The sequence below is a fragment of the Mus musculus genome, chromosome 12, assembly GCF_000001635.26.
Source record: "Mus musculus strain C57BL/6J chromosome 12, GRCm38.p6 C57BL/6J".
NCBI classification, from domain to species: Eukaryota; Metazoa; Chordata; class Mammalia; order Rodentia; family Muridae; genus Mus; species Mus musculus.
The window spans coordinates 105,115,931-105,138,887 of NC_000078.6; the positions used below are offsets into that span (position 1 = coordinate 105,115,931).

General features: G+C 45.0%; 1 long non-coding RNA gene across 1 annotated transcript; it reads left to right on the forward strand.

Moving 5' to 3' along the window:
• The first annotated feature begins 4,330 nt into the window (after positions 1-4,330).
• Gm32062 lies at positions 4,331-22,173 on the forward strand. Its single transcript, XR_001780536.1, has 3 exons — positions 4,331-4,646; positions 20,393-20,475; positions 20,953-22,173. It is a non-coding gene; the product is annotated as a predicted gene, 32062 (long non-coding RNA).
• The last annotated feature ends 784 nt before the right edge of the window (positions 22,174-22,957 follow it).

Below are 22,957 nucleotides of genomic sequence, written 5' to 3' on the forward strand. Positions count from 1 at the left end.
TGAACTTTGGATTTTTAACATTATTGAGACTGTTATAGACTATGGGACTTTTTTGCTGTTGTTGTTGTTGTTGTTGTTTTTGTTTTTCGAGACAGGGTTTCTCTGTATAGCCCTGGCTGTCCTGGAACTCACTCTGTAGACCAGGCTGGCCTCAAACTCAGAAATCTGCCTGCCTCTGTCTCCCAAGTGCTGGGATTAAAGGTGTGTGCCACCACGGTTGGCACTATGGGACTTTTGAAGTTTGGACTAACTGTATTTTGCAATGTGCTATGCAGAGGTATGGGTCCCATAGACTGTTTTGTGTTTGAACAAGCCTATGAGGGCCAGGGAGTGAAATGTGATGGTTTGAATATGCTTGGTCCAGGGAGTGACACTCTTAGGAAGTATGGCCTTGTTGGGGTAGATGTGGCCCTGTTGGAGGACATGTGTCACTCTGGGCGTGTGCTTTAGCCAGTCTTCAGTTTGCCTTTGGAATAAGATGTAGAAATCTCAGCTGTTTCAGCACCATGTCTGCCTGCATCCTGCCATGCTTCTTGCCATGATGATAATGGACTGAACCTCAGAACCTGTAAGCCTGCCCCAATTAAATGCTGTCCTTAAAGTTGCCTTGGTTATGGTGTCTCTTTGCAGCAATGGAAACCCCAATTAGGACAATGCCTTGAAGCCTGAAAGCACAACCATGCACTGCTGATCACCTGTCTTTGGGTATCAGTAAGGTGATTGCCAATCTGAGCCTGGAGTGACCGACATTTGCTGAACTGCTCTGGCCAACTGGAGGCTGGCTGCCACCTTCTTGCCCAGAAGCAAGGATGGGCCAGTGGTCTTTCTATTATATATGTGTTACACATTCCATTCCCCAGCAGGTTAGCCACAGTCTCTTCCTGTGGTAATGGCAAAGGCCAAGTGTGCAGAGTGGGTGGGTCAGGGGTATTCTAGTTTCCTTCTGCTGCTGTTATGAAACACTCTGACCAAAAATGACTTAGGGGACAAAAGGGTTTATCTATCTTCCAGGTCACAAGCTATCATCAGGAGGAAGTCAGGACAGGAACTCAAAACAGAAACCATAGAGCTGCCCTTCTCCACCTCCCTATTGCTGTGACACTTTAATACACTTCCACATGGCCTGGTGACCCACAACCATAAAGTTATTTCATTACTACTTTAGAACTGTAATTTTGGGGCTGGAGAGATGGCTCAGTGGTAAAGAGCACTGGTTGTTCTTCCAAAGGTCCTGAGTTCAAATCCCAGCAACCACATGGTGGCTCACAACCATCTGTAATGAGATCTGACGCCCTCTTCTGGAGTATCTGAAGACAGCTACAGTGTACTTACATATAATAAAATAAATAAATCTTTTTTTAAAAAAGAACTGTAATTCTGCTACTGTTATGAATCAGAATATTCATATCTGATATGAGATTCCGAGAGGGTCTTGACCCACAGGTTGAGAACCACTACACAGTGCACTGCTATTGGCTTGATTGCTTGTAGGCTGATGGATAGCTACCCTTCTTATGAAACCCAGGATGGCTAGCTCAGGGAATGGTCTTCCAACAGTGGACTGTGCTCACCACACCAGTTAATTGTCAGGACAACACCCTACCCATGCTGAGACTTCCTTCTCAGATGACTACAGGCTGTGCCAAATTGACAAAGGTAAGACCTCGTTATTGATAAAGCTAAGAGGAAGAAAAATATCCCTTACAGTTAACTTATGTTTAACTGACTAACTGGCACATGTAACTTCATACAGTGTCTAACTTTCTTCTCACAACAGCCATGAGCAAAGCAGCATCCCTCCAGTGCAGGGAGGAGGAGACCAAGGCCCTCCAGAGAAACTTTGCCCAACACCGTGTGGTTATCAAATGCAGAGTCAGGGTCTTAACCAAGTGTTACCTAAGTCCACATCTGTGAAAGGGTGGAGCCCAGAATAACCCAGAGCAGTTGGCACTGCATGGACAGATGGAGAGAGTGTGTGTCTGAAGTGACCAGGGGCTTTTCATCAAGTAGCCATTGCTGACCACAGGTGACAGCCGATCTCCCAGAGTGTCCAAGCAACTGAGACAAGGTTTGGTCCTTCCAGCTCTGGACTCTGCTCAGTGAAGACCACACTGGGCCTCCTGTTTTAGATTGTGACAAAGCACACGCTGTCTCTTAACACTTACCCTGGCTGCAAGTGTGTGTGGGACAGCATCACCTTTGCCCAGAAATTCTAATTTGGGGTTGGAGGGTTCCCCTCAAATTCTTAGCTGCTCAAGTCTGTCTTCCTAGCAAGCTGTTAGGGAAGTAGGGCCTCCCAGCATAGTTATTTTTTAAAATGTAATTTAATTGTTTTACTTATTCACTTTACATCCTGATCACTGTCCTCCTTGTGTTTGCGCCCTTCCATAATCCTTCCCCGTCCCTCTCTTCCCTTCTCCTATAAGTAGGTGGTAATTGCCCATAGTAGGTGGTAATTGCCCATCCCTGACACACCCTGGATATCCTTCCATCCTGGCTCTTCAAGTCTGTGGGAGGCTAGGTGTTTCCTCTCCATAGAAACCAGACAAGGCATCCCAGCTAGAAGAACATATCCCATGTGCAGGCAACAGCTTTTGCCATAGCCACTGTTCCAGTTGTTTGGGATCTGCATGAAGACCAAGCTGCACATCTGCTAAATATGAGTGAGAAGGCCTAGGTCCAGTCTGTGCATGTTTTTGGTAGGTAATTTGTGGGACATTGGGCTATGCACAGACAGGCTGGTCTCCAGTCGAGCTGAGGTCTGAACCCCGAAAATGGTGATAATTCATCTACATGACATGGTCGGCATTCTCTCATGCTCCTGGAACTCTGGCTCCTGCCTAAGTTACCACCCCCCACAGCCCCCACAAGAGAAGCATGGTTAGAAGTCACGTAGACAATGGCCCAAGCTTCTGACCTTCAAGCTAAACTCCTTCCCAGTTACCTAGCAACAGTAAAGACCATAAAAAGGGTTGTTCAGCCCCACCTTGCTCTCTTACCTCTTACCCCTCACTCTCACCCTCTTTCTCCTCTCTCTTTGTCTTCTTCTTCTCCTCTCCTCTTCTCTTCTCTCCTCTCCTCTCCTCTCCTCTCCTCTCCTCTCCTCTCCTCTCCTCTCCTCTCCTCTCTCCCTCTTACTCTCTTTCTCTCTAGCTCTCTCTCTCTCTCTCTCTCTCTCTCTCTCTCTCTCTCTCTCCTACCTTCTCTCCTTCCCCCTGCCTTTCTACAATAAAGTTCTAAAACCATAGAGAGTCTCTGTTCATCAAGATCCACTGCACTCACTCTCGCTGGTGTTAGGAACCTCTCTTCCCTCTCTCCTATAACCCTGGTGGCTTTAGCAAAGTAGCTCCAGGGTTTCCAGGTAGGGCTGCCCCTTGCCACCCCCTGAAGAGTGTGTCAGAAGCTCAGATGCCCACATGGGGATGAGTGGAAGGTAGATAGGAGCCCTCCCACACCTGACAGACCAGAGAATAGGTAAAACTCGGGCAGGGTATGCATTTTCCCTTCCCCCTCATTCCCCAGGGCCTCCCTTTTAGTTCCCAACAGTAATTCAGATTCTGAGAGCCCCAAGAGTCCAGGTGGGTTGACTCTATTGGTCTTCCTGTGGAGTTCCTATCCCTGTTGGGGCCCAAAATCCTTCCTCCTATTCTCCCATAAGAGTCCCCAAGCTCCATCCACATTTGGCTGTGGTTGTCTGTATCTGTCTGAAATAGGTGCTGGGTGGAGCCTCTCAGAGGACCACATACTCCCATCTGCAGGAATTGCAGAGTATCATTAATAGTATTAGGGATTGGTGCTTGTTCATGGATGGGTCTCTAGTTGGGCTGGTTAATTGTTTGTTGTTACCTTAGCCTCTGCTCTATCCTTGGTGCCTGCATTTCTTGTAGACAGGATACATTTTGGATTGAAAGTTGTGTAGGAGAGTTGCTGTCCCTATTGCCCTACTGGGGTTCCTGCCTGGCTACAGGAGGTAGTTTCTTCATATCCTGTATCCCCAAAGTAGTGAGTCACAGCTAAGGTCATTCCATTGATTCTTGGGTGCCTCCCTTATCCCAGGTCTCTGTCTTGTCCTGGAGGTGTCTCCCACCTCCTTGCCCCCGTCAATTGCAGATTTCCATTAATTTTTTTATGCCCACTTAGCCATCTCTCTTGTCCCTCCCTGTAGCCTCCCCCAGCCTTGAGCAGGCTGGCTCAGACTTGTTTTGCCACTGTGAACGAGACTACCTAGGGTCTTCTGACCTAGATAGGTCAATTGTTCTGCAACCTCTGCGCTCTTCTCCAAGATGCCGCTGCCCACTGAGAGGCTGAAGTTGTCTTCCTGAGACATTCCTGACCAAGTGCTGACAGCCTGGTGATAAAGTATCTAGAGCCTGGCGTGGCGGGAGATGGGCCTTCCCCCTTTATAAGCTCAGACTCTTAGTAAACTTTGGGGCCTTGATCAGTATCTTGTCTTGGTCTAATTATTTCTCCTGCCATTTCCTCCCATATAGCTGCAGCCTCCCCTTCAGGAACCTGGTCCTTCTAGCTGCGGGCAGATACAGATGGCATCCGAACAGGGACCTGAATACAGAAGGAAGGACGGTCTGAGAGAACACTCTCTTGGTAGAGCTCTACAGGAAGATTAAGAAGAAGATGTATCCCGCACAGTAAGCAACACTTTGTGTTCACTGGCTTTAAACTTCATCTTTTCAAAATTGTTGCTGTAGGTGTGAAAGGATACAGGCTAGACTGAGTCAGCATTGGCCCAGTGCTGATATCAGCTCAGGGTTGACAGTGGAAAATGGGAGTAAAAATTCTAAACAGGCATTTGTTCGCAGTCAAGAACTGCATCAGGCGAGAGGAGTAGAGCTTAAAATAAAATAAAATAAAATGAAATGAAATAAAATAAAAAGAGTAAAAAAAAATAGGGAGATGCTAGATATACAAATGACATGAGAGAGAGAGAGAGAGAGAGAGAGAGAGAGAGAGAGAGATCAAGAGAGAAGGAAAATGGATTTTGGAGCTCTCCCAGGGGCAGAAGGAAATTGGGAGATGTCCTGTTTTCTCTCTGACCCCTACAGAAGACACCCTTAGTTTGTGTTTCATCAAGTTCTCTACTCTCTCTGTATTGTCTGTGTTTGGAACACCAATCTGTCCACGTGTCAATTCATGTCTTTCTTTGTTTCATTGTCTGAATGACTGTTGTTCTATGTTTCATGTTGAAAAGAAACAAATGGTTAAAATTTTATCTGCTGGCTATCCATCTCGTGATTCAGTCTCAGTTTACACAGTGGAGGCTGATAAAAAGTTGCCCCTCACCTTAGCCAGGAGTAACGCACAGCAGGATAGCTCCTGCTTAAAAAAAAAAAAATTTTTAAAGGAGTCTGCAGCTTCTTAGTCCTAAGGCAAATAAGCTGTTTTTTTTTTTTTTTCCCTAGAAAATTCTCTGCAATTGTGATTATTGGGTTCAGCAAATGACAAAGTGCTTTTTATCTTGAAATTATAGCTAGAAAAAGTAAAATTCTTTGACTGGCCTAAATTTATAAGATTTATGTAGCCACTTCATTTGGTTTCTGACCAGTCTTAAAGGTATAAATATGCTCTGCATGTCTTGGTCATAGAGTATTGGCTTATAAGTTATTGGGTATGATTAAAAAGGTGTAACATTGGTAACAAGAAAGTTAGCTTAAAACTGGTAACTCAGGGTTGGAGTCGTTTTAAACAACAACACGTGGCATAAACCAGCCCAGGAAACTAGGCCTCTAAGGATACTTCTAAATTGGGATAATATTTTATGTAATTCTTATCCTAGAAAGTAGACTTATAAGAGATAAGATTTAAAACAATATCTCTTTAATGAAGCACTAAAATTTGCATTGTCATGCATTCATATGTATGAGTTGGCAGCCAAACTTTGTAACATAAGAGTGATGTTTCTGGTGTTGATTTTTAAAGATAATAACTTGTTTAAAATTGGGTTTTGTTGGGAGCTGGAAAGATGGCTCAGCGGTTGGGAGCACTGACTGCTCTTCCAGAGGTCCTGAGTTCAATTCCCAGCAACCACATGGTGGCTCACAACCATCTGTAATGGGATCTGATGCCCTCTTCTGGTGTGCCTGAAGACAGCTACAGTGGACTCACATACATAAATTAATAATTTAAATAATATTTTTTTAAATTGGGTTTGATTTAACAAAAGTTATATATATATATATATATATATATATATATATATATATATATATATTTTAACATTGCAAAAGAAACTTAAAAATTATGAGTAAAATTGCCAGTGTTCCACTGACTGCAGTTTGCAGTTTGATCGCAAACTTAAGATTTTTTAACTCACCCATATATTGTAATTAGGATGATTACAAGAGTAAACATTTTATGAGAGTGCTAATGCAGCTCATTGTGACCATCCGGCCATATAAAGCAAAGACAGACTAATCTAGATATATTCGTCTTTGTGCAGAAATTGGACCCTCATACAATCAGTCTGGCTATGGTTGCTGCCTTGCAGGGGACTACAGTACAAGCAATGCTTCCAGCACTAAGGTTATAAGGAATGTTTTAAGTATAGTCATCTTAAGAAAGACTGTCCAAAGTTGGAGAAATAGATAGACAGTCAAATTGCTCCTCACTACAGAAGAGATAATATTTGGGCCAGGACTCGGGCAATATGGTCAGAGTAAGAAATATTTACATTTGAGTTAGTGCAAAGCTCTGAGGAGCCTTAGTGAGGCTTGTGTGGCTTTTCTTTTGATTCACAAACCCTGCCTAGGGAAGTTCTTGGGACCTCGCCTCTCCTTGCCTCTGGGGATTTTTTTTTTTAAAGCTAAAACATTATTACACATCTATCCAGATTTTGTTCAAAATAAAGTTTAAATTTGAGATTTATGAAAAGTCAATGATGGTCTGGCAAGATGGCTCAGCGGGTAAGAGCACTGACTGCTCTTCCGAAGGTCCTGAGTTCAAATCCCAGCAACCACGTGGTGGCTCACAACCACCCATAATGAGATCTGATGCCTTCTTCTGGTGTGTCTGAAGACAGCTACAGTGTACTTATTTATAATAATAAATAAATCTTTGGGGCGGAACAAGCAGGGATGACCAGATCGAGTGAGGTTGACAGGAGCGAGCAGAGGTCCTAAATTTAATACCCAACAATCACATGAAGGCTCACAAACATCCGTACAGCCACAGTGTACTTATATACATAAAATAAATAAATAAATTTAAAAAAGGTCAATGAGACTGTAGAATTTATAGAGGCATTACAATCTGGCTTGCCTACTCCATAAAGAATTAGTATAGACTTGAAAGGTTGTTTTTTCCTTTGCATCCTGATACTTGTAAAGAATTTGCTTCCAGTGAGCTTGTGATCATTAAAAAGTTTAGCCTCTAGGTATGGCTAGCAATTTCTTACATCATGTAAGAAAAATTTTTATTGTCTCTGCTTCAATACAAGAAGCTAAGATTTTGAATCTTTCAGTGTGTATTGTTTCTTAAATGGAAAGTGTTTTATTAGCAAATGCCCCTGAAGGGAAGTTTACTTCAAATCTTCGCTCTCACACAATGAGCTTCAAAGTTCTGGGGAGTAGCTGTTGCTCCAGAAAAGATTCAGAGGCAATATCTTTCTAATATTTAGGGTCTTAGTTATCCTAGGAAAACTGTGGTACAGAAAACTTAAGAAAGAAAAATGATTTGCTTACTTCAAATTATTTTCAAAAGCTTCCAGGAGATGTTAATTGGCTAAGGTCTTAAGGTGACTTAAGCCTTTGTTGGAAGTTATCAAGAGAGATACAAATTAACTGGTGAGAAACAAAAGGCTTTGGAGAAAATACAGGAAGCTTTTATAATTAATTGTTATCAATTATAATCAATGGTAATCAAATATGAGCTGCTTATTTTAGTTATTGTTACTCAATGTGCCCAAGCAATTCTAAGAAAACATTAATGTAAAATCATCTTTCTTCATCTCCAAGGAAGTTTTAACATCCTATTATAAGGGTGCTGTGGTGCTAATAAAGAATTGTAAGATAAATTCATGAAGATATTTTAGAAAAACAACAACAAAAAACGTGTCTTAAAAACCTGAAGAAGAATCTGTTCCTTGTTCCAAAGAGCAATTAAATTGGTTATTGCAGAATATTGATATTTGGTCTATTGCATAGCAAACATTTTAGGTAAAATTGGTAATCATTATCCTAAAGATAAGTTGTTAAAGACTGCTTCTATGCATGCTTTTGTATTTTGTGTAAATTTATGCATGCATGCATCCCATCTGCTGTATTTAAAAACAGCCCTTCTATGGGTAGATTGGATCACATGTTTATTCTTTTGAGTTCCCTCCTGCTTCAGCACAGATAATTAAATTGTGTGCTGTAGCCAGTGTTTTAAAATGTTAAATCAAGCTTTAATTTGTATACTAATAGTCTATATCTATCGATATCTATCTATCTATCTATCTATCTATCTATCTATCTATCTATATCTATATATATATCTCAGGACTTACAATTGCTTAAAATTGTTCATTCCTTAGATACGATGAATTCTCAAATTTGCAATTGTTTACGCATATAAAACTCATAAGAAAAAATGCTGTTCCTTTAAAGGACTGTCTTTGGACATTTAAGAACTCATTCTAGATTGCCTGGACAAGACCTCTTAAGGCGATGCCATGGTAGATTTATATCCCAGGCAGATTACAGGCCTTACACAAGAATAATTGGCCATATAATCTTATTCTTTACATCATCAGAATAGTAATGGCTTAAGATAATATTTTGGTATTTTTAGAGCATGTGCATGTCAAATAGTAAAGACTTGTTCTCAGTGTCCTCAGTTGATATCTGTTCCATATAATGGTGTTAATTCTTGAGGACTTATACTTAAACAATTATTGCAAATATACTTAATCAATTATTGCAAATAGATACTCACATCTCTGATTTAAAATAAATACATAAATAAATATGCACATGTGACTACTGATACCTTTTCAGGCTTTCTAGTTACAACTGCTCTAACAAGGGAAGCAACTAAAAGTGTAATTAGTCATTGCCTATGTTAGTATTTGTTTGCTTGGTGTTCCAAATCAGGTTAAAACAGATATTGGAACTGCCTATTACAGTCAAGTATTTGAAATGTTTCGTCAACAACTTAATGTTACCCATGTTACTGAGATTTTTTTTTTATAATTCTCAAGGTCAAGGTATTGTGAAACTTTAAAACTATATCTTCTTAAAAAACAAAAAAGGGGAGGAATTACATCCCTATGCGCAGTATTTAAATCACATTTTTATTTTTAAAAATTTAAAATCTGGATGTCAAAGAACTTGCTAAATGCCTTATAGTATCTTTTTTTTGGGGGGGGGGGGTTGAGACAGGGTTTCTCTGTGTAGCTCTGGCTGTCCTGGAACTCACTTTGTAGACCAGGCTGGCCTCGAACTCAGAAATCCGACTGCCTCTGCCTCCCAAGTGCTGGGATTAAAGGCATGTGCCACCAAGCCCGGCGCCTTATAGTATCTTAAAACTAGGCATATTCATGCCTAGGTGAGATGAAAAGGATCCACATATTGGCATATGGCATGAGCCTGAACAGGTGTTTAATATGGGTAAGAGGGCATGCTTGTGTTTTCGCCACAGAATGCCGCAGGAGCATAACAGCTGCCAAAATCATTCATGTGACAGGCTGTCCTGTGAGTTTGATGAGTGCCCTGACTATGGTGATAAGAAAGCTGTATTGGGTATATGTTCTTGACCCACCTTTGCTTGCCTTTGTCCCAGATTAGACAAGCTAAGCTGCCTTGCTTCAAGCTTTCTGACCTTATGGGACAGAGAACATTAGAGACTGTGGAAACTGACTTAGAAAAATTATTCAAAAGGAGGAGTTATAATGACGTACTCTTTCCTTTAATGTGACCAGTTATTCTAACTCAATCATGGACTGGTCTAGTAGTAATTCTAATATTATTATGAAGATAGTTAAAAATCTTTATTAGCCAGCAGAGTTAACTTGGAGCATAGCCTATTTATATGAGAAGTAACAACTTTTCTGCTGATTCCCAAAGCCACCTCCCCCACACCAGGAGGCCAGTCCATGGGCTGGATCAGTGCTAATTTGCAACTGACTAGAGTACCTGGATTTCCCCCACAGAAGGCCTTAATCCTGTTCTAGCTGGTCAGTTACCTCCCTGCAGACTCATCTTCAGCAAGCATGCAGACTCACTTTCAGCAAATGCAAGTGGCAGAAATTCATGAATATTAAGATACGCATTGAGTACATATTGTGGCTTTGGTCTGATTGGGAAAAAGGTGTGTTATGAGGGCCAGCAGTCAATGACGGGCTACTGGGTCTCTGAATTATTCAATCTAAAACAGAGGCATATGCCAAGAGGCTGTGGTTTGTTCATAATAACACTGAGTTTGTGCAAATAAACACAAGCAAGCTGCACATGTTCTCCAGGATGGATGAGAATAAGTTCATAGAAGACCAAAGTCCCAAGACAGGCACAGCAGCCAGCCACCATAATTCCCAGGCAGGACCATGGACCATAAGTAAATGTTTTGTCCCAGTCCAGCTAATTTTTTTTATTATATATTTAGGGAGGAATTGTAGCGTCCCATAGCCTTGAGCAGGCTGGCTCAGATATGTTTTGCCACTGTGAACAAGACCACCTAGGGAGGAGTCTTTCTACCTAAATAGGTCTATTGTTCTGCCACCTCTGTGCTCTTCTCCAAGAAGCCACTACTCACTGGGAGGCTGAACCCGGCTTCCTTAGACATTCCTGAATAAGCAACAGCCTGGTGACCAAGTGCTGACAGCCTGGAGACAAAGCATCAAGAGCCCGGCCTAGCGGGGAATGGGCCTATTTCCCCCTTTATAAACACTGACTCTTAGTAAACTCTGGGGCCTTGATCAGAACCTTGTCTTGGTCTTATTATTTCTCTGGCCATTTCCTCCCATATAGTTGCAGCCTCCCCTTCAGGAACAAGGTTTGTGTAATAGCGGGCAGCTACGCCTCCTCACACCTGATTTTGAATCCCCCCATTTCCTCTATTTCCTCTCCCACATAGTTTCCTCCCTCCATCTGCCTATTATGACAATTTTATTTCTTGCTCTAAGTGAGATTCAAGCTTCCTTACTTGGGCCTTCCTTGTTTTTAGCTTCTTTGGGTGTGTGGACTATAGCATGATACCTGTATTATATGGCGAATATTCACTTATCAGTGAGTACATACCATACTTGTTGTCCTTTTGGAACTGCATTACCTCATTCAACTCATTGATATTCTCAAGTTTCATCCATTTGCCTGCAAAATTCATCATGTCTTTATTTTTCATAGCTGAATAGTATTCCATTGTGTAGATGTACCATATTTCCTTCATCCATTCTTCAGTTGAGGGCCATCTAGGTTGTTTCCAGTTTCTAGCTATTATGAATAAAGGTGCTATGAACATAACTGTGCAAGTGTCTTTGTGGAATGTTGGAGCATCTTTTGGGTATATGCCCAGGAGTGGTATAGCTGGGACTTGTGGTAGAACTATTCTCAGTTTTCTTAGAAATCTCCAAATTGATTCCTTTCTCCTCAGAGAGATCACAAGGATATCCAACCTTTTGACACTGTGCTACCACATTGTCATTTACAAATATGTTGGACCACATTCTTAGTTATTTTTGGGTGGTCAAACGTTGGGCACACCTGAGTGACTCACCTATTGTCACAAAGCTAGACAGTGGCTGGTACCCCAGCACCTCCCTGCCAGTGAGCCAAGAGCTGGGCTTGTGGTTTTATTTCAAGCTCTGCCAGCCACAAAACTCCACTGGGAGCTAGAGCATGTCTTGGCCCTACCTAAGAGATTCTGGTTTGTTGGCCTTGGGATGATACAAAGAACTCCCTGAGGTTTCAGGCACATGTGGCCAAATGAGACCTTCATCCTGTTTCTCACCTGGGTGCTATGCACAGGTCTCATGGACTCACTGGAACTGTAGTGACAAGCCCTGTCACAGATAACTGGTAACTGAACCTAACTCTGCATATTCAGAAGATCCTCAAGGAAGTCCAACAGACATTTTCCCCGAATAAGACAGCATAGAACAATGTCACAAGAAGAGACAATGGTGGGGAGGATACTTTGGGGAGAGGGTTCTATTTCCAGGGGCTTTCTAATCACATTTACGGAGACCGGGGAGGTTCACCCACATTGAGGAAGCCAATCTGTTTTACCCAAAGTTCACTGACTTAAATATGAACTCAGTTGACAGGTAAATGTGGCCACCACAATAGCCTGGGCAATGCAGAACGGCAAACCTAGGGGAGAGGGTAACACTGTAAGATGTCAAGGCCTATGTTAAAGCTGTAGTTGTTACAGAAAAGGAGCCCAGAGGCCCACACTGGCATGCATGCTACCTGATTTACCACGGAAGTGAGAACAGTTGACAGAGAGAAGGCCCTGGATTTAATAATAGCCTTAAGTGAACTGGATATCGGGATTTGTTAGTTACTTTCCTGTTGCTGTGATAAAACACCATGACCGAGGCAACTACAAAATGAAGAGTTTATTTGGGCTTATGGTTTCTGAAGGATGAGTCCATCATGGCGGGGGGAGCAGAAGTGGGGGAGGCATGGCAGCAAGCAGCAGGTGTACCCCCAGCAGCAGGAAGATCTGAGCTCACATCTTCAACAGCAGCTATGAAGCAAAGTTGGAAGTGACATGATGACATTTCACCTCTCATCCCTTGTCCAAGGTGACATCTTCCTCCAGCAGGACCACACCTCCCAACCCTGCACAGAGAAAGCCACCTTCTTGGGATTGAGTGTTCAACTGTCTGAGCCTGTGGGGGACACTCTTATGCAAACCAGAAATGCAATGAGGTACAATAGGCTGAGAACAGAGCACAACTTTAATGCCTCAGAAAAAGCAAAGCTGCTGAAAACCTCTTCCCTCTTTGGGGGGGTTGGGCCTAATTTCCTTCCATCTTCCTGTCTGGGCAGATCCCTGAAATGAGCAGATAGGACAGGAGGGTCTGGTCTGCAGGGTCCCCACCCTGCCTTCAGTGAGACTTTTCCAGGGCAGAGTCATCTGGTTCCCCAGCTAAGCAGCCTTTCTCAGTGTCCCTTCCTCAGGGCAGGCCAAAGGACACCTGCTGACCTGGCTCCTCCTCCTGCTAGGATTAGCATTTCCTTACCCTGAGCACAGGCAGGAGGCCATGGTCTGAGATTTGTTTTTTTTTTTTAAGGTTTGTTTATTTATTTATTATGTAAGTACACTGTAGTTGCCTTCAGACACTTTTTCTCCTCTCTCCTGCCCTGCTCATTCCGGCCCAAAGATCTATTTATTTACTTAAGTACACTGTAGCTGTCTTCATACATCCCAGAAGAGGGCATCAGATCTCACTATGAATGATGGTTGTGAGGCACCATGTGGTTGCTGGGATTTGAACTCAGGACTTTGAGAAGAGCAATCAGTGCTCTTAACCACTCAGCCATCTCTCCAGCCCCTGTCTGAGCCTTTGTCACAGGAGCCCGATGACACCCTATCACCAATTGGTCTCTAGCCCCCTGTGTTCATCCACAGCTGCTGCCTCAGTTCCAACTCCAACCAGACCCTGTTGCTTTAGACTGTCTACCTCCTGCCAGCCTGTCCTTCTGTCCCAGTTCCCTGGAGTGGCTGAGCAGGAGCTCTGATAGCAGCAGTGCCTTCCCTTGGCATCCCAGAGCTCCTTTACTGTGGGTGGAATCACCTCCCCTGCCTGCACTTAGTGCCTGGGGATTGGAGAGGGCTCCCTCTGCTGGGGAGGACGGCACTGCTGGGCAGAGCTCATCTTTGGGTAGGAGAAACACCCTGGAGAGAAGCCTGCACTTCTCAAAGTCTCCCCATGCCAGGTAGCAGAGTGGCATGTTGGACAGGAGACATAACCACCTGTCATCCATGATGTGGACAAAGACTGGTTAGAGGACCAAAGGCCTGATCCCTGTGCCCATCCAGGCCTCCCAGGTAGATATTCTGAGCCTCTACCTGGACTCCCACAGACTCTGGGGTACTCAGCTAAGCCTGGCAGAAAAGTGTCAGACCAAAGAATAGGCGAGTCATGGCTTCCCATTGCTGCCCTCCTCACTCAGGTCATGTCTCAGTTTTCCCATCTGTGAAATGGGGTCTGTAGGCACCAGTCTAGAGTTGCAGGAAGACACGGATATAGGGCCTACTGTCCAAGTTAGGGATACCATTGCTGCAATGAAACACCAAAAACAAGATGGAGGAGAATGGGTTTATGTGGCTTACACTTCCACATTGTAGTCCATCCTTAAAGGAAGTCAGGGCAGGAACAGGGACAGAAACCTGGAGGCAGGACCTGATTACTGCTTGCTCCCCATGGCTTGCTCAGCCTGATTTCTTACAAAACCCAAGACCAGCAGCCCAGGGATGGCCCCAACCACAATGTTGGGGTCCTCTCCCATCGATCACTGATTAAGAAAATGCCCTATAGGTTTGCCTGCCCCCAGATCTTATGGAGACCATTTCTCAATTGAGGTCCCCCTTTTTCAAGTGACTTGAGGCTGTGTCAAGTTGATGTAAAACTAGGCTGGACACCTAGGAAATGCCTGACAGGGCTAGAGGTGGAGATCAGTTGATAGAACAGTGGTGTAGCCTGTGCACAGCCATGGGTCAGATCTCCAGCCTCACACAGACCTGGGCACAATGATGTAATTCCTGTACTAGGCAAGCTGAGGCAGGAGGATCAGGAAGTCATGATCACTCTTGGCTACAATGTGGGTTTGAGGACAACTAGGGCTACAGCAGACCCTGCTGAGAAAAGAAAAAAGAACTGCAGGCTGAGGGGCAAGGGGGTTGGAGACGGAATTGGCAGACTCAGTGATACCGGTGTTCCACACATTCCTGACAAACACAACCTGGCTTGTGGTTTTCAAAAGGAAAAGGGAGTATATTATAACCAGGTCTTGAGAGCACAGGATGCTGCTACCTCAGGGCTGCTTTCTGAGAACTCTCCTGTGGCCTCAGCACAGCAGAGTTCAGGACTTGGCCAGGACACCTGGGTGCTCAGAGTCTGGGGCAGAGAACAAGGGTAATCAGAAGCCCCTGTGTCCCTTGCCCGTCCCAATCAGCCTCCATAATATCTTGATCACAGGCATCTGAGGGTTGTGGGCTTTTTTTCCAGGAGAGGAATTTAGCCCAGTTGTGTCTTATGCAGCTAGCCCAGGGGCTTCTGTTCTCAACCTGTGAGTCACAACCTGCTTTGCAGCCTCTATCTCCCCAAATATTTACATTATAATTCATAGCAGTAACAAAATTACAGATAGGAAGTAGCCACGAAATAATTCTATGTTTGTGGGTCACCACAGCACGAGGAACTGTATTAAAGTGTCCCAATGTTAAGAAGGTTGAGCACCACTGTGCTAGATCCAGAGGGTCAGCTGACAGGAGAGCTCCTGATGAAGACATGTTGGAGAGGTGGTGTCCAAAATAATTCCCTGAAATCTGGGCAAGGTAGAAAGAGAAAGCTCTGCAGCGGGGGAGCCTGAGACTCTCAGGGCACCTGGTGAGTTGAGCTTCTGGCCCAGGTGCCAGAACTAGGTTTCTTATTCTGCCCTCAGTTCTCTGTCTGAACCTCATTTAAGAAGGCAGGCAACCGGACAGCCTCATTACTATGGCTGCTGCAGTTCGTTTTCCCAGGTGGCCAGTTCCACTCTGCCTGATTATCATACGACATGGCATCTTTGAGGATGAATTTCATAGAAAGTGGATAGTTGCAAAAGTGCAAACTTGTTCCTATTCACCATATTGCGGTGGGGTGAGTTTCAGGGCTCCAGACAGGTTATCCCTTAACTCTTAACCTCGTGGGCTAGTGTTTCTCTCTCTCTCTTTCTCTCTCTCTCTCTCTCCTCTCTCTCTCTCCTCTCTCTCTCTCTCTCCTCCCTCTCTCTCTCTCTCTCTCTCTCTCTTCTCCCCCCCCTCTCTGTGTGGCTGTTATTACCATCTCACCCTCCTCACTTCTTCCCCTCCTCCTCTCCCTTCTCCCCCTCATCTGCCTTCCCTCCTCCATACTTAGGAGCAGTTATGGCATCCTTTTTCATTCCTTGTTTTATATTCATCTGGAGATGACTTTGATATTTTAATGGACACCTCAGCCATGTTTTGGGTTTGAGACTGAACAATAGGGTAATTCACTTGCCGAATCATGAGATAAAAAAACTTCAAGTTTATAAGTATTTTCTTTTTTTTTTAAATTTCAATATTTATTTATTTTAGCATATGAGTACACTAGCTGTATACATGGTTGTGAGCCTTCATGTGGTTGTTGGGAATTGGATTTTAGGACCTCTGCCTGCTCTCATCTGCCATGCTTGCTCTGATCTATTTATTATTATGAATAGGTACACTGTAGCTGTCTTCAGATGAACCAGAATAGGACGTCAGATCACATTGCAGGTGGTTGTGAGGCACCATGTGATTGTTGGGATTTGAACTCAGTACCTTTGGAAGAACAGTCAGTGCTCTTTATCACTAAACCATCTTGCCAGCTCCGTGAGAGTTATCTTTAAGCCTACACCAAATATAGTGTGGAATAGTTTTGGACCAAATATTTTCAGTAGAAAGGAAGGAAGGAAAGAGAGAAGAAAGAAAGAAAGAAAGAAAGAAAGAAAGAAAGAAAGAAAGAAAGAAAGAAAGAAAGAAAGAAATGATCCAGAAAAGAATTCTGTTAGTGAGGATATAAATGAAACAGCTTCAAAAGGAAATAAAGTGTAGTCAACTAAATTCAAACAAAAGCACATGTCTCCCAGACATTCTGCTTCTGGGCTGGGCTTGTGTTGAAGCAGCCATTGGTCCCACGTGTGCATAGAGGGGCAGGTGCAGCAACCAAATGAGCTCCTTGTACAACTGAGTGTAAAGGGGAGGGAAGGGTCTGATGGCATTTGCAAAAGGAGGAACCTGAGGATCCAGGCAGAGCTGTCTCTAAGGGATACATCCACCAAAGGTGCCCTGTGGAGTGCCTTCACAGAGACAGAAAGCACAATGGTGGAAGGGAGGGGGAGTTCCAAGACCCTATGGTTGCCATAGGTTTGGAGCAGGTGAGTGGATGGAAAGACTCTGGGATGGGATGGGGGCCATCTTAGGATCTCCTTGCACCCTGTGCACCCTGAAATCACCACAGTGGCCAGGGAAAAGGTTCCATAGGAATAGAAAGATTGGAGAAATTTAGGCACAGGTGGCCCTGAATTATTTCCCTAATTAAGGCAATCCCCCCTCTGTCTCTCTGTCTGTCAACCTATAGATTACAGTACCGAGGACTTTGCAACATGCTAGCAAAATGTTCTACAACTGAGGCACATTCCAGCCCTCCTGCTACTTTTTATGTTGCAACAGGGTGTCACTAAATTGCCCATGTTGGTCTTCAACTGTAGTGCAGGTGGGTCTGGAACTTGTGATCCTCCTGCCTCAGCCTCCTGAGTAGTCTGGGATTCCAGGTTGCAACACTAGGCCCAGCATTGAGCAACTCTTTTTCTTCTTCCTGCTTTTCTTCCCTTTCCCACTCTTGGTTAGGTTGCACTGTTACATTCTCTCTCTCTCTCTCTCTCTCTCTCTCTCTCTCTCTCTCTCACACACACACACACACACACACACACACACACACACACACACACACACACCCATAGCAGAAACAGGGACATCTAATTTCAAGGGCAGATTGGCCTATAAAGCTAGTTCCAGCTGAGGCAGGGCTACACAGAGATCCTGTCTCTTTAAAGCAAACATAACCCTGTGAACCTGAGTTAGGACCCCAGAATAAAAAGTCAGGTGTGACTTTGTTTGCTGAACTTCAGGGCTGTGGGGAGTTTAGTCACACAGGAAAAAGTGATAGGACACACATCTGAGTCCTCCTTTGGCCTTTTCAGCCTGGTGTAAATACATATACTGTACACGAGTGCATGCACACACACCCATACACACACAAACACCCCGTATATACACATGCATACACACATAAGCATATATGCACACACACCCATACAAACACAGGCAGACACACAGATGCACACATAGACACCCATGCAAAGAAATGCACACACATGCACATACACCGGCTATGTAAGAGTTCACACAGACCGTTGCTTGCCTGGTTGACAGCAACTTCTCACTGGGCTTTTTCAATCACCGGCCTCCAAGAGAAGCTTATCTTTCTGCAGGCACTGAGGACCTAGGAACGCTCCCCTGTGCCTCCTTAGTGCAAAAGCATCCGCAGACAACAGCAGTTTTGAATGAAACTTTATGTACTACAAAAGCAGGTGGCAAGCCTACTTGGGCCCTTGCCCCTTCTTTGCTATCCCCCTTCTGTCCACCCTGACATCACAACACAAGCAGAAGGGACAGACTTTGAGACCATAGGATGGCAGCCAGGAAAATGACTCCCCACAGTGTGACCTATCAAAGTGTGTGTCTTTAGCTCAAAAAAACAAAGGCATAGATCAGGAAGACAGGAGGACGCTGGTAGGAAGTCTGTGACACACTTTGTGGTTTGTGGTCATGCTTGGCACTTGGTTATGGCTTTTAGGAACTGTTTTACTTTGTGGCTTTCTGTGTTAGTTCAGGTTTATTCATCTATGAATGGTACATGAAGTTCACTATCAACAGATCAATGGATTTCTTTTGGTAAAGCCATTGCCCCCTGGTGTTTCTCTGTGTGTGTCTGTGTGTATTCTGTGTGTTTGTGTACATACTTGATCATGTGTGCATATGTGTGTATGTATACAATTGTGTGCATTTGCATGTGTGTGTGTCTGTGTAACATTCAGGTGAGCTGCCCTGTGACTTTCTTATTCCCTTGATAAAACATCCTTCCCTAAATCTGCAGTTACAATGGCAGCCAGCCAACCCCAGTGGTCCTCCTGCCTCAGCTCCCCAAGCACTGGTGCAAATATAACTGTAGCTTTTTACTTGGGTGCTGTGATTCAAACTTAGGGGCTCCTGCCTGTGCGGCAGGTGCTCTTATCTACCGAGGCATCTCCCCACTCTCTGTCTACTCAGAAGAGAATTTTGAAAACTCTTGAAATGGCCAAGACAGAGCCCCAAGGGGCCATTTAGTGCCATGAAAGGCATTACCAGCCTGGAGGCAGTGGCTACTTTGTGGGAGATACTCTGGTGTTGAACAGGGTTGGTGGAAGAGAGTGCCAGAGAGGCAGAAGAGCAGCAGACACCCCAGGCCCTGAGGAACAAGACCTCGGTGCTGGAGACAAGGCTGTGGTTAGGGGTGTTGACCACTGCATCGAACAAGCCAGTCCAAGGCATGGCTGATAGAACCCTGCTCCTAATAACTCTCTCTCTATTCCCTTCAGACTGGAAGGTGTATAACTGTCCACTTGTGGCATTTGACCAGATTCCCCCAGGAGTTTATTCCCTACAATCCCATAAATTACCACTCTCTACCCTGGATGTGGACATTACAGTCCATGAACATATACCGGGGAGCAGATTCCAAGCAATGGAGATTACTGACTCATGTCCAGGCAAGTGTTTGCTACCTCAAGATAAAAGCTGCAGCAGGTGTCCAATGCTTTTCATTCTGACCCACCCGTGGGAGGTTCTTCTCCCCCTCTTCCCCACAGTCTAGCCCTTGGTCCATTTTAGTGGATGATTAGGGTCTGCCACATGACAAACCTTTTCTTGGGGAGATGAGCCAAGCTCAAGTACCCAGCACAGATTGGGAACCCACAACAGACCAAAGTATGCACAGCACTGGAGCCCAACTTGGTGAACCAGAGAACTTTATTGTGGTTACATACAGGAGCACCAGAGAGGGGTCTCTCACAGGAGCAGAAATGAGTCAGTTGGCTGCATCACCAAAGCCCACCACAGCCTTGTTGACAGAGAGTTCAAAAAAGCTGGTACCTTGGAGCACAGTGCCCAGCCTACGGTCAGCTAACAGGTTGGAGAGTGCCCTTTTGAGGTGCCACCACTGGTCTACAAGCCCTTCCAGGAAGCTTGACTGGTCGGCTTCTTGAGGGTTCTTTTGTCTGAATCTTTGAGGCTTGACTCTGCTGCTTCAGGCAGGGAGGGGCAGTGTGATTCTGCTCAGTTTCAGGGAGTTCTTGAAGCTACTACTGTTGTAACTTCCCTGCTTAAGAAAGTGAGTGCTATAAAGAAAGGTACAGAGGGAAGGAGAGAGGGGGCAGAGAGGGAGGAGGAGAGGGGAAGATGGGAGAATGCCCATGGGGACACTTCTGCCTACTGGTGTAGGTGTGAAAGTAATGCTTCCCTCTGGCTACAGAATCCAGAAACCAGGTCCCCTTTTTCCCTTGTCCCTTGCGGCTGCCTCAGGTCTGAATGGGTCACTAGGGCTGGCTAGATTTGCCTTACAGGACCCTGATGGCTGTTACCTCTCCTGTAGGTTGGTGACATACTGCAACTGATCCTGATGCTGGAGTGTGACTGACTGACTGACTGATGGGAGCTTCTGGGAAGGTTTGTCAGGTCAGGGACCATGACTCTCACTGGTAAGGTCACCGCTGACTTTCCCTCTTTATAGGAAGACAGTGCTGGCATCTCTCCCTGAGCTTTCCTGGTGTAACACACACAGGAAGCACAGGACATCACCTGGATGACCTAAAGTCACCACTCAGCCCTGGGGGAAAAATCTTTATGTTCAGTGTTCTACATCATAGCTAAGCCAAAGAGCTTAGTTGGGTGTTGGAATTGTGGGTCCTATGATCTCAGAGCCCTACGATCAGACTAGAATCCAGTGATTCTGGGTCTCAAGTTTAATCATACAGTGCTGTTTGATCCTGGCCACAGGGGACCTACCCTGGGCATCTCCCCCAGCTTCATAGCAGCTCTCCCTGGCTGTGTAGAGCTTGGACCATGGGCAGTGCTGGCTGGAGCCCAAGCCTTTGGATCTAGGACCCAATTCTGCAGCGATTCACTAATCAGTGTCTCATTTGCCTTCTACAGGTCTTGATAGCCTGGCTGGCTCCTGCCCCTGTGCCCTCGGGGTAGACTTTGCACCCACCCCTCTGCTTGTTCCTCAAGTATCTAGGTCTATAGCACCTCTTGCCATGATTAGACCTGCTTTTTAGATGATCTACTTTGTGTGAGCCTGGCCTATCTCTGTCCTGACCCTTCTCCCTAGCTTGAGACAAACTGCATCTTCTCTTGCTCACTTTGTGCCTCTGGCCCTGACCTTATAGATGGCTCTTCTTAAGACCCCTCCTCCATTCAAACTCCTCCTCCTGGGCTTCAAGTGCTTCCAGTGGTAGGGGATTTGCCCCCATTTACCTTAGGATGTCTACAGGTGCCTCTGGAGGAGGTACAGATAGGGACTCTATGCCCTGTGGGCCTTTGACCTATCATTGGCAAGAAGTTCGCCTGGTGCTGGGTAGAGGACACTCAGTGCTCAGTAGCTTGAAGGCACAGTGGGAGACTATCAGAGAACATCTGGAGTACTTGTCCAGGTGCTCAGTTCTTTGGCTCCAGGAAGTGATGCTGACCCTAGGCCCCTCCCACCCCAACTTGTTTTTAACTAATTAAACTTTACTGTTTTTACTTAAGATTCTGTGCTGAGCAGGTCTGTGTTTATCCAGGCTCTAGTGCAGAAATCAGAAGCTGGTCCCAAATATGACAAAAACATGTATGACCTCTTCAGGACATTTCCACACTGGGAAGGGAGGTTACTGCTCTATTTCAGCAGCAGATTTCCCGGGGGAAGGTTTAGAAGAGAGGCTGTGTGGGAGCTGTTAACCCTGCACTGAGAATAGGCCAAGAAGAAGTGATGTCTCATGGAAAAAGGGAGATCGGTCAGTGATGTAGCAGACAGTGTGTCACTGCAAGAAGCTCTGTACTACACTACCCACTGTGGGAGGAAGTGTACTTGCATAGGAATATACCAGGTGATGCAGGGAGCAGTAGGGAGGGGACCCAGGCCAGGAACTGGGAGTACATCCTTCAGCTGATCTACAGGAGAGGCACACTCTCCCTCACAAAGCCTCCAGCAGATGGAAGATATAACTTTGAAGTGTGAATCTATAGATGCCCTTCTAGAGCTGGCACTGTAGCTGAGTTGCTGACATGCTTGCTAAGCACACACAGCTCTAAGTTTGATCGCTCAGTATTGCATAAACAGTGTATCAAGCTTGGCATTGGTGACACATGCCTTTAATCCCAGCACTTGGAAGGAAGAGGCAGATGGATTTCTAAGGTCATGGCCAGCATGGTCTACAAAGTGAATTCCAGGACACCCAGGGCCACACAGAGAAACCCTGTCTCAAAAAACAGAACAAAACACACAAAAATCCAGTTTGACTCTGCTGTGGTTTAGTCTCATGACAGAGGGAAGACCTAGTTATAACTAAAGCTAAGAGGAAGAAAAATCTCCCTTATGGCTAACTTATGTTTAACTGACTAACTGGCACATGTAATTTCATACAGTGTCTAACTTTTTTCTCACAACAGCCATGAGCAAAGCAGCATCCCTCCAGTGCAGGGAGGAGGAGACCGAGGCCCTCCAGAGAAACTTTGCCCAACACCGTGTGGTTATCAAATGGCAGAGTCAGGGTCTTAACCAAGTGTTACCTAAGTCCACATCTGTGAAAGGGTGGAGCCCAGAATAACCCAGAGCAGTTGGCACTGCATGGACAGATGGAGAGAGTGTGTGTCTGAAGTGTCCAGGGGCTTTTCATCAAGTAGCCATTGCTGTCCACAGGTGACAGCCGATCTCCCAGAGTGTCCATGCAACTGAGACAAGGTGTGGTCATTCCAGCTCTGGACTCTGCTCAGTGAAGACCACACTGGGCCTCCTGTTTTAGATTGTGACAAAGCACACCTTGTCTCTAAACACTTACCCTGGCTGCAAGTGTGTGTGGGACAGCATTACTTCTGCCCTGAAATTCTAATTTGGGGTTCGTGGGTTCCCCTCAAATTCTTAGCTACTCAAGTCTGTCTTCCTCACAGGCTGTGAGGG